This window comes from Nuphar pumila, chromosome 16 (assembly GCF_984573655.1).
Source record: "Nuphar pumila chromosome 16, dmNupPumi1.hap1.1, whole genome shotgun sequence".
Classification (NCBI taxonomy): Eukaryota; Viridiplantae; Streptophyta; class Magnoliopsida; order Nymphaeales; family Nymphaeaceae; genus Nuphar; species Nuphar pumila.
Window position 1 is genome coordinate 13,675,016 of NC_143264.1, and position 15,975 is coordinate 13,690,990.

Sequence of the window (15,975 nt, forward strand, 5' to 3'; positions counted from 1 at the left end):
TATTATTATCAATATGCATAAATTATAAGCATCTTAACTTCTATGCAGTAACATTAATCAAAAACAAATAGTGGTGGCATTTTAATTATGCAAGCAAATATATATATATATATATATATATATATATATATATATATATATATATATATATATATATATATATATATCCTAAGTTCATCGCAAAGTATATGAATGTGTTTTACCATGCATTTACCAGATTCAAAGTTCCATAAGGTTGAATTTATAAGATGATGAAATCTTGGTAGGTCATAGTTGATGAAGATAACGATTGTCTTTTAACATGTGTAATCAGTACTTAGAACATGACCAATATGATCGTTTGCTGTTGAAGATCACACTATGTAAACTTATAATTTACCACCATGAGTGATCAGGGTTCAATATCACAATAGAAGCATATATATATATATATATATATATATATATATATATATATATATTAAAGGAGAGACGCCACGTGGATGGTAGTGGGATGGGTGGTACACATGTGCACACCCTCGCTCAGTTATTAGTTGTACCTAGGGCTCTGAGTTGAGCCAAGTTTTTGGAAGATAATACTTTGGGGGTACTTATAATACTCAGGTAATTAAATGCATACACTATGTGTTTGAACCCAGTTGCAGGTTCGGGATTTTGGAAATCCCCGTGGTGCGATGGCTCGCACAAGGAAGCAAACAAAAAAAAAAGGAAATGAATGCAAAATCATAAAATTTTGTGTGGTTCTGGGTATACCTGAAAGACGGTATATGCTACCGGATCCTCGTGGTGCGATAACTCACACATGGTTAAAAGGAAATGGTTAAATAAAAACATAAATATAAAACATTGAGATTTTGGGTACACCTGAAAGAGGGTATATGTTACCGGATTCTTCGGGCTATAGGTACACCTGAAAGATGGTGTATGTTTCCGGACCCATGGTCTACCTTGGAAAGGGTAGGTGGTACAAGCTTCATGGACATTCGAGTTTCATGAGAGCTAGGCGTCTCACCCGGTCCCCAGTCCACAAAGTTAGGGGACCAGGACTACCAATGTATCCTAGGTGGTAGATCCAAGTCTTCTGCAGAAGTGTCATAGGGTGCATCCTAATTTCTTGTTCTAGCCACTGGGGAGTTCTCTCTCAGTCATGGACCGTCCTCTTTGGATATCCGTACGGCTAGTCGTACGGGTTATTAAATATTAGACTCCCGTATAGTCTCGGTCCGCTACGAGGTCTATGCCTGTGCGTACCCACAGGGTAAGAGTAAAATAAACATTAAGTAACTTAAGTTAACTGGAAGCTTATTTTTGAAGAATTGTGAACTATTGATATGACATTTGTAAAACTTGTTAAACTACAACTTATACTTGTACGACTAAATGTACCGTCAGTCCAGTTATCGCTCATACTGTATCATGAAATAGAAAGCATGTTTATTTTCTTAGAATAATACAAATTACCTGCTAGATGTAACTCTAGATATTTGCACATATTTGTACATAGGACACTGAGCACCACATATAAATATAATGCTTCTTACGCAGACAGGGGAGTCTGACCCTTCTGCTTTAAATGTTTTTGAGGTAGCAACTAATCGGAGCATCGGGATGTCGTTATGCCAAGATATCTCATTTAATTCAGTATTTTTTTTATGTTTGAACTATGATTAGTAGATTTATATTTCTGTTATGAGATGTAATTAATTACATTAATGCTTTAATTAATGAATGGTATGCTTTTAGTACTTATCTATTTTACCCTGTAATGCACATAACTCTTATTTTCACACTATCACTATTTCAAAAAAAAAGAAAATTACTCCAAAATTTTTACTATAAAAAGTTGAGGCGTTACAGTTCAAGCATTGTATTCACTCTTGACTTGAATCTTCTAGCAGAAGGTACACAATTCAATAATGAGGTAGACGATCATGACAATACACTTGATAAAGGTGCAGACACTGGAAATATACATGATAGTACACTTCACTTTGTTTCCGTAGAAGAAATGTAGTTTAATAATGAGGAAGTTGCATATAAATTTTACAATGATTATGCCTTAAAACTTGGCTTCAGTGTTAGAAGGTATTCTTGGTCAAAAAATGCATAAGATGTCATGGTGAGAAAAACATATGTTTGTTCTAAGGAAGGTTGGAAGAAGTTAAGTAGAAATCCAACAAGGATCAAGCCAGATTCAAGTTGTGGTTGTCGAGCGAGAATGGTGCTAAAAAGACTTTCAAATGAAAAATATATAGTTCGTACTTTAATCAGTGATCATAACTATGAATTAACAGTTTCACATATGAGTCCTATGTTAAGGTCACATCGTAAAGTAACTAATGCGCATGCTGCAATTGCTGAAATAGCTGATAGTGTCGGCATTACACCAAGGGAAGACATACAATTTGTGCATGCACATAGGTGGTGGTCGCGAGAATGTTTCATTCACACCTATAGATCTAAGAAATCATTTGAGAAGGAAGTTGACAGATAACATGAAGAAAGGAGAAATATGTTCTTTGGTTGATTACTTACAGAAGAAATCAAGCAATGACCCTGGTTTCTTTAGTGCAATGCAACTAGATGAAGATGGATATGCTGTGAATATGTTTTTGGCAGATTCAAAGTCAAGAGTAGATTATGAATGCTTCAATGATGTGCTTGTTTTTTATACGATAATGATGATTAATACTAAACAATGTTCATTTGCGCAGTTTTTCGGAGTAAACCATTACTCACATAGTTGCATATTAGGCGACACTTTTTTGTATGACCAGACCAAGAAAAGCTTTGAGTGGTTGTTCAGAGTATTTACACAGGCAATGCATGGGAAGCACCTTGAAGCTGTACTTACAGATGATGATCATGCAATTGCGGCTACAGTGTCTCATGTATGGCCAGATGCACATCATCACCTCCGTTTGTGGCACATCTTTCAAAATGCAGCGAAGAACATAGGACACATATTTAATTAGAAGACAGGGTTTGATAAAAAGTTTACAATGTGTGTACTTGAGAGCATAGACGAGACCACCTTTATATCTGATTGGGAGGAAATGATTTAGATGTACAACCTTGAAGATTGTGTGTGGTTAGAAAATTTATATACAGACAAAAAAAAGTGGGCATTGTCATATAGAAGACAATACTTTTGTGCAAGTATGATAGACACACAAAGAGTTGAATCTATGCATGCCACACTGAAGAAAACCTTGTATTCATGTTTAACAATGTTTCGCTTTATGGAACAATATGAATTATTTATAGACGATCTTAGACAGAATGAGCTTGAATAAGATGTGAAATACTTCAACACACACCCTGTAACTTTGGGCATAAAAATATTGATGTGATCTGCAAATCTGTATACACTAACTGTATTTGAATAGATTAAGAAGGAGGTTATACAGGTTATGAACTGCAACATAGAAGGACATATGCAAACCGAGAATATGCACAAATACCATATTGTATGGGAGGGTGAAGAGCATCCGAAAAGGCAAGAAGCACATGTTACGTACAATGTTGACAACAAAACAGTTAAATATAAATGCAAAATGTATGAATTCAAAGGTATTTTATGTCAGCATGCATTAAAGGCACTTAATCAAGAGAAGATACAAGAAATACATGAGTCATATTTAATGCCAAGATAGATGAGACAAGCAAAGATTGAATTGTTGGATAGAGATAATGTCAGTCCATCTGGTGTTGATGAGAAGTGTCACATAGCCTCCCGTTACCAATAACTATGTAGGGCACTTATGCATGTTGCAGATTTGACATCGAAAAGTGAAGAAGCCTACGTATGCATGAGAAAAGTGTCAAGGGACTTACTTGAAAATGTGTAGTTAATTCACCATCAGTCCATTGCATCTCATGAAGAGCATTCTAAGAAAATGAGAGCGAACAACGAAGGTAAAAATCATGCTTCTTCTGACCCGCATGATAAGTTACACCGAACCGTAAACATCATCTTCAACAAATCAGGAGTCAATATTATAGATTATGATTGAAATATTCACCTAGCGAAGGGTATTAAAATAAAACATGCCTCTAATCGTAGTCGTCGGAAGACAAAGGGTGCACTAGAATTGGTTGGCAAGAAAAGGTCTAAGAAACAACAAAACCCTAAGCAAAAGCAACCAAGCCCTTCGTATGAACAAGTATGTAATACATTATTATATTGCTTCTCAAGTATTTTGCATTACGTTTAGCTTATCAATATCTAACTTGTGTAATTTTCAACATGCAACAATACCCTACAGACGTGCAGTCCAATGTTGTGGCCTTAAATCCTCTCGACCAGTTTTAGTGGAATGAAGGCATCAGTTTTACAAGTCTTTTGGTATGTAATCAATGTTGAGAGGATGTTTGCATTTCTTGTTAAACTCAATATAGTGTCTTATATTATTCTGTTTCATGACAAACTCAGTTTAATTCAAATGCAAGCAACGCAACACAGAAATCGTATGTGAATTCTTCAGCTACATAATTGTATTTGGTTGTCTTTTCTGCATGTTCGATCATTGTAATATGTATCATTCACATGTATAAATCGTAAAAGAGAATCGTGATAGGACAAAAACTGTTATTCTATGAAACTTAAAGAATTTTGGTTGTAAGTCGGTTTTTATTTATCAAGTTACCTACATTTATAGTTTATCAATAAACATCGTGTTGATTTGTTTTTTCTTTCTCTTTTTCGTCTTTTATCAGTAATTGTGTAAATCGCGATACAAATCTTTTCAGCTTTATGTCAGTGGCTGTACAAATCGTTAGTGAAATCGATTTGCAACTGTTACTTAAACCGGTATCAAGTTGTAAATTGATCTGTAGTTTACCAATAAACATTGTGTCGATTTGTTTTTCCTTCCTCTTTTTCATATTTTATCAGTCATTGTATAAATCGCTATATAACATATCATTGATATAGACAAAGCCCATAAAAGCAAATCACGATAGGACAAATCTTTTCCGCTTTATGTCCGTGGTTGTACGAATTGTTTCAATAAAATCGATTTGCAACTCTTACTTAAACTGGTATCAAGTTGTAAATTGATTTGTAGTTTACCAATAAATATCGTGTCGATTTGTTTTTCCTTCTACTTTTCTTCTTTTATCAGTCATTATGTAAATCGCTATATAACATATCATTGACATAGACAAAGCTCGTAAAAGCAAATCACGATAGGACAAATCTTTTCTGCTTCATGTTAGTGGTTGTACAAGTCATTACAATGAATTTGATTTGCAACTATTACTTAAACCGGTATCAAGGGTACAATATTGCCTTTGGAGATTTGGTTAAGGACTTCTCGGCTTGCAAGAGTTTCCACGTGAAATGGTTGGACGCATGGGGGTGCATGGGGGTTAGGGCTAATTCCCCCAAGGATCACCTTAGGTGATTCCAACTAAGTATGGTGACTTGGGGCTAGGCGAGTGAATGCCTAGGTGTCGATGAATGAGTCTAGGTGGTGCTCTTTGCTGAGGTGTTCAATCATCAACTGGTTTTCGGACTAGGGGCAGCAAAGTCTTATTCCTTAGGTGGTGAGGTTTTGTCATGTCGTATGCATGGAGTCGCGATACTCTCCATGGCACGCAAAACTAAGGTAAGTTTGTGCCCCTTTCGAAAGTGACAGCTGGTATGAGACTGTTATGCACTAAGCGGCATAGACTAGATGGAATTTGCATAAGAATATGTGCTTGATCAGCTTTCGCTAGGCAGTTGCGCACAAGGTGGTGCACAAGGCTAATGAAAATGATTTAGAACATGAAAAAGTGTTGGTGAGCGGCCTTTGGCCGTTGGGCCAGCCAGACTGAGCAGTCTGGCGCGTCGCGAGTTTGCGAAAAATTTTATGCCCATGACTGTAACAACCCCCTTAATAATTGAATCTTGAGTCCAATTCAATTAAGCATGAACACTGTTTTGGTGATTGCCATTGTTTTCAATTACATCAATTCACATTGCTGACTGGCAATTCAGGAATCATGACATGTCAAGAACTCAAGAAGTGGTAGTTCTTTTTCCTTGTGCCTCACAATGTTTCTAGAAGAGATCACATTTTTTGAAGTATCATCCAAGAAGGAGGACATCACCCAAGCAATGAAGACATGCCCTTGTTTATGGAATTCTTGCAGGATAAGAAGTCTTCTTAAGGAGGTCAAAAAATAATCAGAGGAAAATTTGACAGATAGAGAGTGTTCCAGTCATCAACATACATCCCCTTCTTTTAGGAGAGGAGAGGCATGATGCCTCCCACAGCCCGAGGGGAGTCCCTCAACAACCGATCAATCGTTCGTGGGCAAGCATCATCTAGTGACCAAATTCTTCCGGTTCTACGTTTAAGGTACTAATGGTCCAACATGGAAATGCCATCCGACTGGAAATCCTGACAAAGCATTATAATGAGATGTTGGTCCCATTCAAATGGACCCTTCTTGTAGGATTCTCTGGAAGGAATTCACGAAAGCACATAGAGTATCAGTTTGTGTTGTTGAGAAAAATAGGCTTTCTCTCAAGTGAAAATCAATGGAAGCAATATATCTATATCAACAGAAATTAAAGAAACACACAAGATTTACGTGGTTCCCTTAAACTGAGGTACGTCCACGGTGACCAATAGGTCAGTTTCTTCCACTATTTTTAAAACAGAGTTTACAAAGTGGCCAAAAATATAGGCCTTACAAACACACAAAGGTGTAGAGAAATAACAAGAGGAAAGACCTCGCCAAAAAAAACAAATGTTTTGAAGGATCAGCCACACGAAGCAGTCCCGAAATAAGTAGAGAAAACACTTCTAGCCCGCAGCCCTCGAAGTTTTCTACACTCTCTCATATATATCACCAAACAGAGAATGAGACTCACATTTAATGTGGTAGTTGAAACATCGTTGAAAAATTGCAATACAGCTAAATGACCAACCCTATATCGAGCTGAATTGTTAGCCACAAATCGCTATCCAGCGAATTGCCTTTCACCACAAATCGTGATTCAATTGAAACGCCTTTCACCAAATCGCTATTCAGCTGAGGCGCCAACAAATCGCTATTTAGCTGAGGCACCGATCATCAAATCACTATTTAGCTAAATACAAAAGCCAACCTTGAGACAATCAAAGGTCGTGATTGGGAATTCATCTGAAATAATGATTATGAGCATTACCAATGAGTATGTCATAAATTATCAATTAACAAAGGATCTACTTTAGCAAACAGATGGGTCCCACAAAGGAGGGAAACCCAACAATTCTCCCCCTCCCGACTTATGTGGAGGCTTCGATCATTCCTGCTAAGAGTCGACACTTCTCATGCTTGTCTTTAGGCAATGTCTTAGTCATCATATCTGAAGTATTGTCATCAGTGTGAACCTTCTCAAGTTGTAACAGTTTATCATTCAAAACATCACGAATCCAATGGTATCTAACATCAATATGTTTTGATCTTGAATAAAAAGATGAATTCTTGCTCAAGTGAATTGCACTCTGACTATCACAATGAAGAACATACCTTCCTTGTTTTAAGCCCATCTCTTATAAGAATTTCTTCAACCATAATAATTCCTTGCTTGCTTCTGTGATGGTGATGAACTTAGCTTCTATGGTGGAGATAGCTACACATTTCTGTAATCTCGATTGTTATGTAATTGCTTCTCCCGCAAAAGTAATCAAATAACTAGAAGTAGATTTCCTACTATCGACATCACCAGTCATATCAGAATCTGTGAACCCATCAAGAATAGGCTCACTTTTTCCAAAACACAAACTCATCTTAGAAGTGCTCTGAAGATACCTCAGAATCCATTTCATTGTTGCCCAGTGTTTTTTCCCCGGATTTGACAAAAAATGACTAACAACCCCAACTGCATGAGCAATATTCGGTCGAGTACAAACCATGGCATACATTAAAGAACCAACTGCTGAAGTATAGAGAATTTTTTGTATCTCATTTTCTTCTTCATCACTTGTAGGACATTGACTTGAGCTAAGTTTGAAATGACCTGAAAGTGGACAATTAACAGGCTTTGCTTTGTCCATATTGAACCTCTCAAGAACCTTTTTAATATAATTCTCTTGTGATAACCAGATCAGCCCATGTGATCTGTCACGAATAATTTTCAACCCAAGAATTTGTCTTGCTAGACCTAAGTCCTTCATGGCAAAAGACTTAACTCTAACTTCAACTTGCTAATCTTGCTTGTGGCTTGACCCACAATTAGCATATCATCAACGTAAAGCAAGAGAATAGTGAAGTTACCATCTGTAAATTTCTTCACAAACACACAATGGTCTGTGGTGGTTCTTGAATACCCATGCTCAGTCATGAAAGAATCAAATTTTTTGTACCACTGTCTCAGTGCTTGCTTCAATCCATACAAGCTTTTTTTTAGTTTGCAAACTAACTAATCCTTTCCATTTTCAATGAATCCCTCAGGTTGCTCCATATAGATTTATTCTTCTAAGTCACCATGCAAAAATGCAGTCTTCACATCAAGCTGCTCAACTTCTAAATTCATACTTGCAGCTATACAAAGAACAATTCGGATGGAGGACATCTTCACAACTGGTGAGAAGATCTCATCGAAATCAACTCTCTTCTTTTGACCAAATCCTTTCACAAGTCATGCCTTGAATCTAGGTTGAGAGTTGTTCCCATCAATCTTTTGTCTGAAGACCCATTTGTTTTTCAAAATCTTCTTTCCTTTAGGTGGCTTCACCAAATCATAGGTATGATTCTCGTGCAATGACTTCATTTCCTCTTTCATTGCCTTAAACCACTCAGTTTTGTTTTCATGCTTCAAAACTTCTTGATAAGTTTCTGACTCACCTTGATCTGTTATCATCACATACTCATGTGAAAAGTATTTTCTAGACGGTTGCTTCTCCCTGGTGGATCTCCTTAACAATGACTATAGAGGTGGCTCTTGGGGTAATTGTTCCCCCTCAATCTCTGGCTCAACATTTTTTTCCTCTACATTATCATGAGATGCTTGCATCTCCTCAATGATATCCTGAACAACAGAGGAATCAAGAGGATCTAAGTCAACAAGATCTCTGGTGCTAGACTCAGTTGTCTCAAGCTTGTTAATGTCTTCAATTGTCTAATCTTCCAAGAAAACATCTCAGCTTCTGACAACCCTTTTATCAATTGAATCATACAACCTGTAGCCAAATTCTTCATGCCCATAGCCAAGAAATATGCACTGTTTTGCCTTAGGATCAAGCTTGGACCTCTTATCCTTTGAAATATGAACAAAAGCTCTATAGCCGAATACTCTCAAGTGATCATAGGAGACTTCTTTCCCTGTCCAAATTTTCTCTGGAACATCGTCATTAAACGAAATAAAAGGAGACAAATTGATAAGATCAACTGTTGTCCTCATTGCCTCACCCCAAAAAGATCTTGGCAATTTGGAATGTGACAGCAAACATCTGACTCTCTCAAGAATGGTGCGATTCATTCTCTCTACAACCCCATTCTGTTGAGGTGTCTTTTTTACTGTCTTTTCATGCCTGATGCCATGATTGGTGCAATACTGATCAAATGGCTCAATGTATTCACCACCATTATCCGAGCGAACACATTTCAATTATCTACCAGTTTCTCTTTCAACCATGGCTTGAAAATGCTTAAATACACCTAAAACTTGATCTTTTGTTTTCAGTGTATAAGTCCAAACTTTTCTAGAATGATTATCAATAAAAGTAACAAAGTATAGTGTACCACCAAGAGTCTTAAACTTTAAAAGGATCACATACAACAGAATGTACCAAATCTAGAACATGAGATTTTCTAGATGCAATGTTTCTACGAAATGATACTCTATTTTGTTTACCATGAAAGCAATGAACACATGTTTTCAAATACGTACCTTTTATCCCCGCTAGAAGCTCTTTCTTGAACAAAACTTGCAATCCTTTCTCACTCATATGCTCGGGTCTTCTATGCTATAGATCGGTGGATGAGTCATTTTTCATAGCATTCACAACACCCTTGCAAATCTTTGCTTGCATAGTGTAAAGAGAGCAAGTCTCATTTCCTTTTGCTATCACCAGAGAACCTTTGGATAACTTCCACCTTCCATCACTAAAATTGTTGTTGTAGCCTTCATCATCCAACTTTTCAACAAAGATTAAATTCAGTCAAATATTCAGTACACGTCTCACATCTTTAAGCAACAATTTGCAGTCAATATTTGTTTCCAAGCAAATGTCACCTATACCGCTAATTTTTGACATATCTTCATTTCTTATTCAAACATTCTCGAAATCATCTTGTGAGTAAGAAGTAAAGAAATCAATATGCGAGGTAACATGAAATGAAGCTCAAGAATCAATTACCCAGTCTGTCTCTTGTCCAACTAAATTAATGTTAGTCTCATCACAGATAATCATGAGTTCACCATCTGTGACTGCAGCTGCATCATTTTGCTTTTTTCACTCGTCATCTTTCATTTCTTCTGGTTTGCTGCTATCACCCTCTATGGGTCCATCCAAATCTTTACAAACCAAAAGATCTTCCATTTTTATTTTTCAAGTCATCCAATTTGTGTCATTCAAACTAATCATACGCCCAACGTTGCTTTCCATAATTTTTACACACAAAATACAATGAATCAGAACTGGATTAGCCCAACTTTGATATCAGATGTTGAGAAAAACAAGCTTTCTCTCAAGTAAAAATCAATGGAAGCAATATATCTATATTAATAAAAATTAAAGAAACACACAAGATTTACGTGGTTTCCTCAAACTGAGGTACGTCCACGACGATCGATAAGTCAGTTTCTTCCACTATCTTCAAAACAGAGTTTACAAAGTGGCCAAAAACATAAGCCTTACAAATACACAAAAGGTAGAGAAATAACAAGAGGAAAGACCTCACCAAAAAGAACAAATGTTCTGAAGAATCAGCCACACTAAGCAGTCTTGAAAGAAGTGGAGAAAACACTTCTAGCCCGCAGCCCTCGAAGTTCTCTACACTCTCTCATATATATCACCAAACAGGAAATGAGACTCGCATTTAATGTGGTAGTCGAAACGTCGTTGACAAATCGCAATACAGCTAAATGACCAACCATACATTGAGCTGAATCGTTAGCCACAAATCGCAATGAATTCCCTTTTACCATAAATCGTCATTCAGCTGAAACGTCTTTCACTAAATCACTATTCAGCTAAGGCGCCAACAAATCGTTATTTAGCTGAGGCACCAATCATCAAATCGCTATTTAGCTGAATACAAAAACCGACCTTGAGACAACCAAAGGTCGTGCTTGGGAATTCCACCAAAATAATGATTATGAGCATTACCAATGAGTATGCCATAAATTATCAATTAACAAAGGATTTATTTTAGCAAACAGATGGGTCCCACAAAGGAGGGAAACTCAACAATTCTCTCCCTCCCGACTTATGTGGAGGCTTCGACCATTCCTGCCAAGAGTCGACACTTATCATGCTTGTCCTTAGGCAATGCCTTAGTCATCATATCTGAAATATTGTCATCAGTGTGAACTTTCTCAAATTGTAATAGTTTATCATTCAAGACATCACGAATCCAATGGTATCTAACATCAATATGTTTCAATCTTGAATGAAAAGAAGAATTCTTGCTCAAGTGAATTGCACTCTGACTATCACAATGAAGAACATACCTTTCTTGTTTTAAACCTAACTCTTTTAAGAATTTCTACAACCATAATAATTCCTTGTTTGTTTCTCTGATGGCGATGAACTCAGCTTCTGTGGTGGAGAGAGCTATACATTTCTGTAATCTCGATTGCCATGCAACTGCTCCTCCTGTAAAAGTAATCAAATAACCAGAAATAGATTTCCTACTATCGACATCACCAGACATATCAAAATATGTGAACTCATCAAGAATAGGCTCACTTTTTCCAAACACAAACTCATTTTAGAAGTGCCCTGAAGATACCTCAGAATCCATTTCACTACTGCCTAGTGTTCTTTCTCTGAATTTGACAGAAAATGACTAACAACCCTAACTGCATGAGCAATATCCGGTCGAATACAAACCATGACATACATCAAAGAACCAACTGGTGAAGCATAGGGAATTTTCTGCATCTCATGCGTTATGGAAATTCAATTCTCTAGTGAAGTTTGCTTCCATTCACCGAGAACTGATTATGATCATATTCGAAAATATGACATGTCTCGAGTTCTTTATGGGGGTCCATGGAGAGTGAATGGCCGAATGTTGGTGGTGCACCATTGGAGGCCAGGCATGGAGTTAAAGCTCCAAGCTTCTAATAGAGTCACTCTGTGCATCCGGCTTCCTGGTTTATCCGTGAAATGTTGGACGCGCGATGTGTTTGAAGGCATAGCTACTTACTTTCAGGGACATTTTCTCAACATTGATGACTACACATGAGCCATGAACCGGTGCACATTTGCAAGGATACGTGTGGTTGTACCACTAGACCTCTGCCCCCAAACTGCATAATAAGATTGCGATATTGAATCACCGTACCTTTAAGCAAGAAATTGTATATGAACAGAAGATATAATTATACAATCAGTGCAGGTTGACTAACCTTTCTTTGGTGATGTGCCTAGCTCGAAAGGTTACTCCTGTTGTGAACGAACTTGCACCTTCCCAAGACGGATGGCAGCAAGTTAAGCTCTATCAGAAATCCAAAACGTCTTTTGGAAAAACTCAAAAGGAGACACATGGTAATCAGTTCTCAGCTCTCAATGGGAATGAAAATCGAGAAGATGGGGCTTGTTCTGAACATGCGATCTTGAGTGAGCGGCAGGCAGCAGGGCCTGGAATGGACGTTGATCAGGTTCAGTCTGAGGAGAACTCTGGTGTTGCCCACACCATTGGGACCTCTGTTCCTAAACAGATGAAGAAGAAGAAGAGTGTCAGTAAGAACCTTAGTTTGAATATGACGATATAAGATAAGATTATGCCAAAAGAGGTCAGTTTCGAGGCCCAGATAAGATGACACCTGAAGCTGTCACAAAACCACAGTCGTCAGATTCCTACCCAGTGCTGGTGATAGAGGGACCTGAACCATTGAATTAGGTACGCAAGCACCCACTAAGCCAGGATTGCTCGTTAGTGGGCTAGCTGGCTCCCCATGTGAAGCAGTCCACGTTAGCTGTTCACCATGTCCACCCAGACAAATCGACCAAGGAGAAGTCATCATTGATCGATGACTCTCCTCCTATTTTAAAGAGATCGTCCCTGGTTCCCCACGATTGTCCTAATTTCACGTTCATGGTAAGGGCTCCCCAGGAAAAATAGAACTCCCATTGACTTTCCCGGGGAGTGCTTGTCTCTGAAATCAGGGAGCCAACTCAGGCCACGTCAAAAATATAAGGCTAGAGCCTTTAATAGCTCTAGACGCCTCTTCGTGAATTTGGTGTGACCGAGCCTTCAGTGTGATCGGAGCTACTTCATCGTTGTCTTACTTCCTACCAGACCATAGTTTTGTCTTCACCGAAAGTGAATATGGACTCTGGCTGGTTTGACTAGTGAATCAAACTCACCAACAATGCCATCTTCACATCATTCTTCATCATTGGAAGCCGCGAGTATGGCTTTGAATCAGCCCACTAACACGGTCCCTTATGAAAATCCTTAGTTGGAACGTGTGTGGGTTGGACAGAAAGTGGGGCCGATGTTATATTACTAAAACTCTGCAACAACACCTGCTGGAGTTGGTGTTCTTTCTCAAAACCAAAATCATGATGGAAACGATAAATTTTATTAAATTTAGCTTCCCCAGGTATGAAGTGGTGGGAAATTTTGAGACTTCTCCGTCAAGCAGAATCCTCTATCTATAGAACTCGACTTTAGTAAAGGTGGTGATCATATGGAACTCTGATAAGATCTTAATAGTGTTAGTGGAAGACACTCCAGAGGTGATGCTCATTTCAGGTATCTATGGGCAAAATTTGTACGTAGCCCGATGTAGCAAGCTTTGCAGCATCATCAAGTACTCTCCATGATTGCTCATTAGTGATCAGAAGGTTACCAATCATATTTCTAAATGTTGGGATTTGACTACCTATCATATGGGTGCCAATGAATTCAATGATTTCATAGACTTAGCAGGACTAATAGAGATTGATTATGGGTCTTTCGGTTTTACTTGGCATAACAAGCAAGTTGGTCCTAACTATCGCGCTAGTAGGATCGATGGTTGCTTCGTTAATGACCATTGGATGTTCAGATTTCCCAAGTCATCCTTATCTATCTTCCCTAAGTCAGTGTCTGACCATAATGATCTGATGTTGACATCTAGCCGACAAGTGAGGGTGCCTTCTACTTTCAAGTTTTTCTCCTCCTGTGCCCAAAATCCTGATTATCATGAGGTAGTTGGAAGGGCTTGGTCTGTCAAGGTGAATGGTCGTCTGATGTTCAGTGTGGCATCCAAATTGACAATAGTTTGATGACATCTTCTAGAATGGAAAAAGAATGCAGTAGGCAGCCTTCAGGTTCAAAAAGAACAAATTGGAACAGAAATTGAGGGTTTGTAGGATCAGGTTGATCAGGGTGATTCTGGTAAAAGAAATGCACCTTCAAAATGAACTTGCAGATATTCTTAAATTGGAGGAGGAAGACTGGTGCATTGCTGGCTTAATGTGGGGGACCAAAACAGTTATTTCTTTCACCTTATGACAAACCGCAATACCTAGCGTAAACAGATGAACTGACTTCAGAGGACGAATCCTATGTGGTGGGAAGAGAGAATATTTTTCGAGAGGCCTCAAATTATTTCTTCAACTTATTTGCCAGGGGCTACATCAATCATAACCCTTTTAAAGGGTGGCCAGATCCTCGGTGTTGGAAGAGGAGGTGGTTAAGGTGGTCTTTATTCTTGATGGAGATAGCGCCCCAAGCCTAGATGGGTACCTAGCTTCTTTACTTCATTCTGGTCTATGTATCCAAAGACATTTCTGCAGAGATTTCTTTCTCAAAGAGAAGATCATGTACAATATTAATTCTTTTCATATAATTCTTATTCCCAATGAAGAAAGGGTTCATTCCTTGTCTAAGTTTCAGCCCACTAGCTTGTGTAAATTTTTGTATAAAATTATTATCAGGATAATGGTTGTCTGCCTATCCTGCAGCACATTATTTCCCATAATCAAAGGGCATTCTTGAAAGGTCGTGACATTCAAGAAAGCATCTTGATAGCTAATGAACTGGTGCCATCCATGGTAGGGAGAAAGGCCTCTTCAGTCATGCTCAAGAAAGATCTGACCAAAGCCTATGATAGAGTAGACTAGTTCCTTTTAGGGGAGACCCTTCATAGTTTTGGCTTCGCGGACTCTTGGATCCATCGTATCATGCACTGCGTATCCACTCCTAAGTTCGCGATGGTGATCAATGGTGAACCAACGCCAGAGTTCCACTGTAGCAGAGATGTTTGGCAAGGTAACCCTCTTTCCCTGTTTCTTTTCCTTCTCGTGATGGAAAGGCTTAGTAGGCGTCTTCACCAAATGGGGGCACGGGCTCTTATCTCAACAATGTCAGTAAAGAAGTATTCTTGGAGCCTCTTTATTTTTGTAAATGATTCCCTGTTCTTTATTTGAGACAACAGTGGATTTTCTGGGAATCATTAGTGATTTTGAAGACAAATCTGGTCTTATGGTGAGCCCCGCTAAATCTCTTTTCATTCCCTTTAATTTGTCTCATGGCCGGGTGTTTAATTTTGTTAGCAACTAAAGCGGGTGGCAGGGTGCTTATCTTCCTATCAAATATCTGGGATTGTCGAGCTTCACAGGCCAATTAAAGATCTCTCTAATGTGAACCATTGTTAAAGAAGTTTCAGAGTAGACTGAAAATTTGTAGTAGCAGAATCCTCTCCGTGACTGGCAGACTGGTTCTTATTAAGTTTGTGCTTGCTTCTTTTCCAATTTATTAGATGTCATGTTTTATTCTGCCCAATTTTATTATTTCAAAGATGGAACTTTTTTGTGGTTTGATTCACCCTCA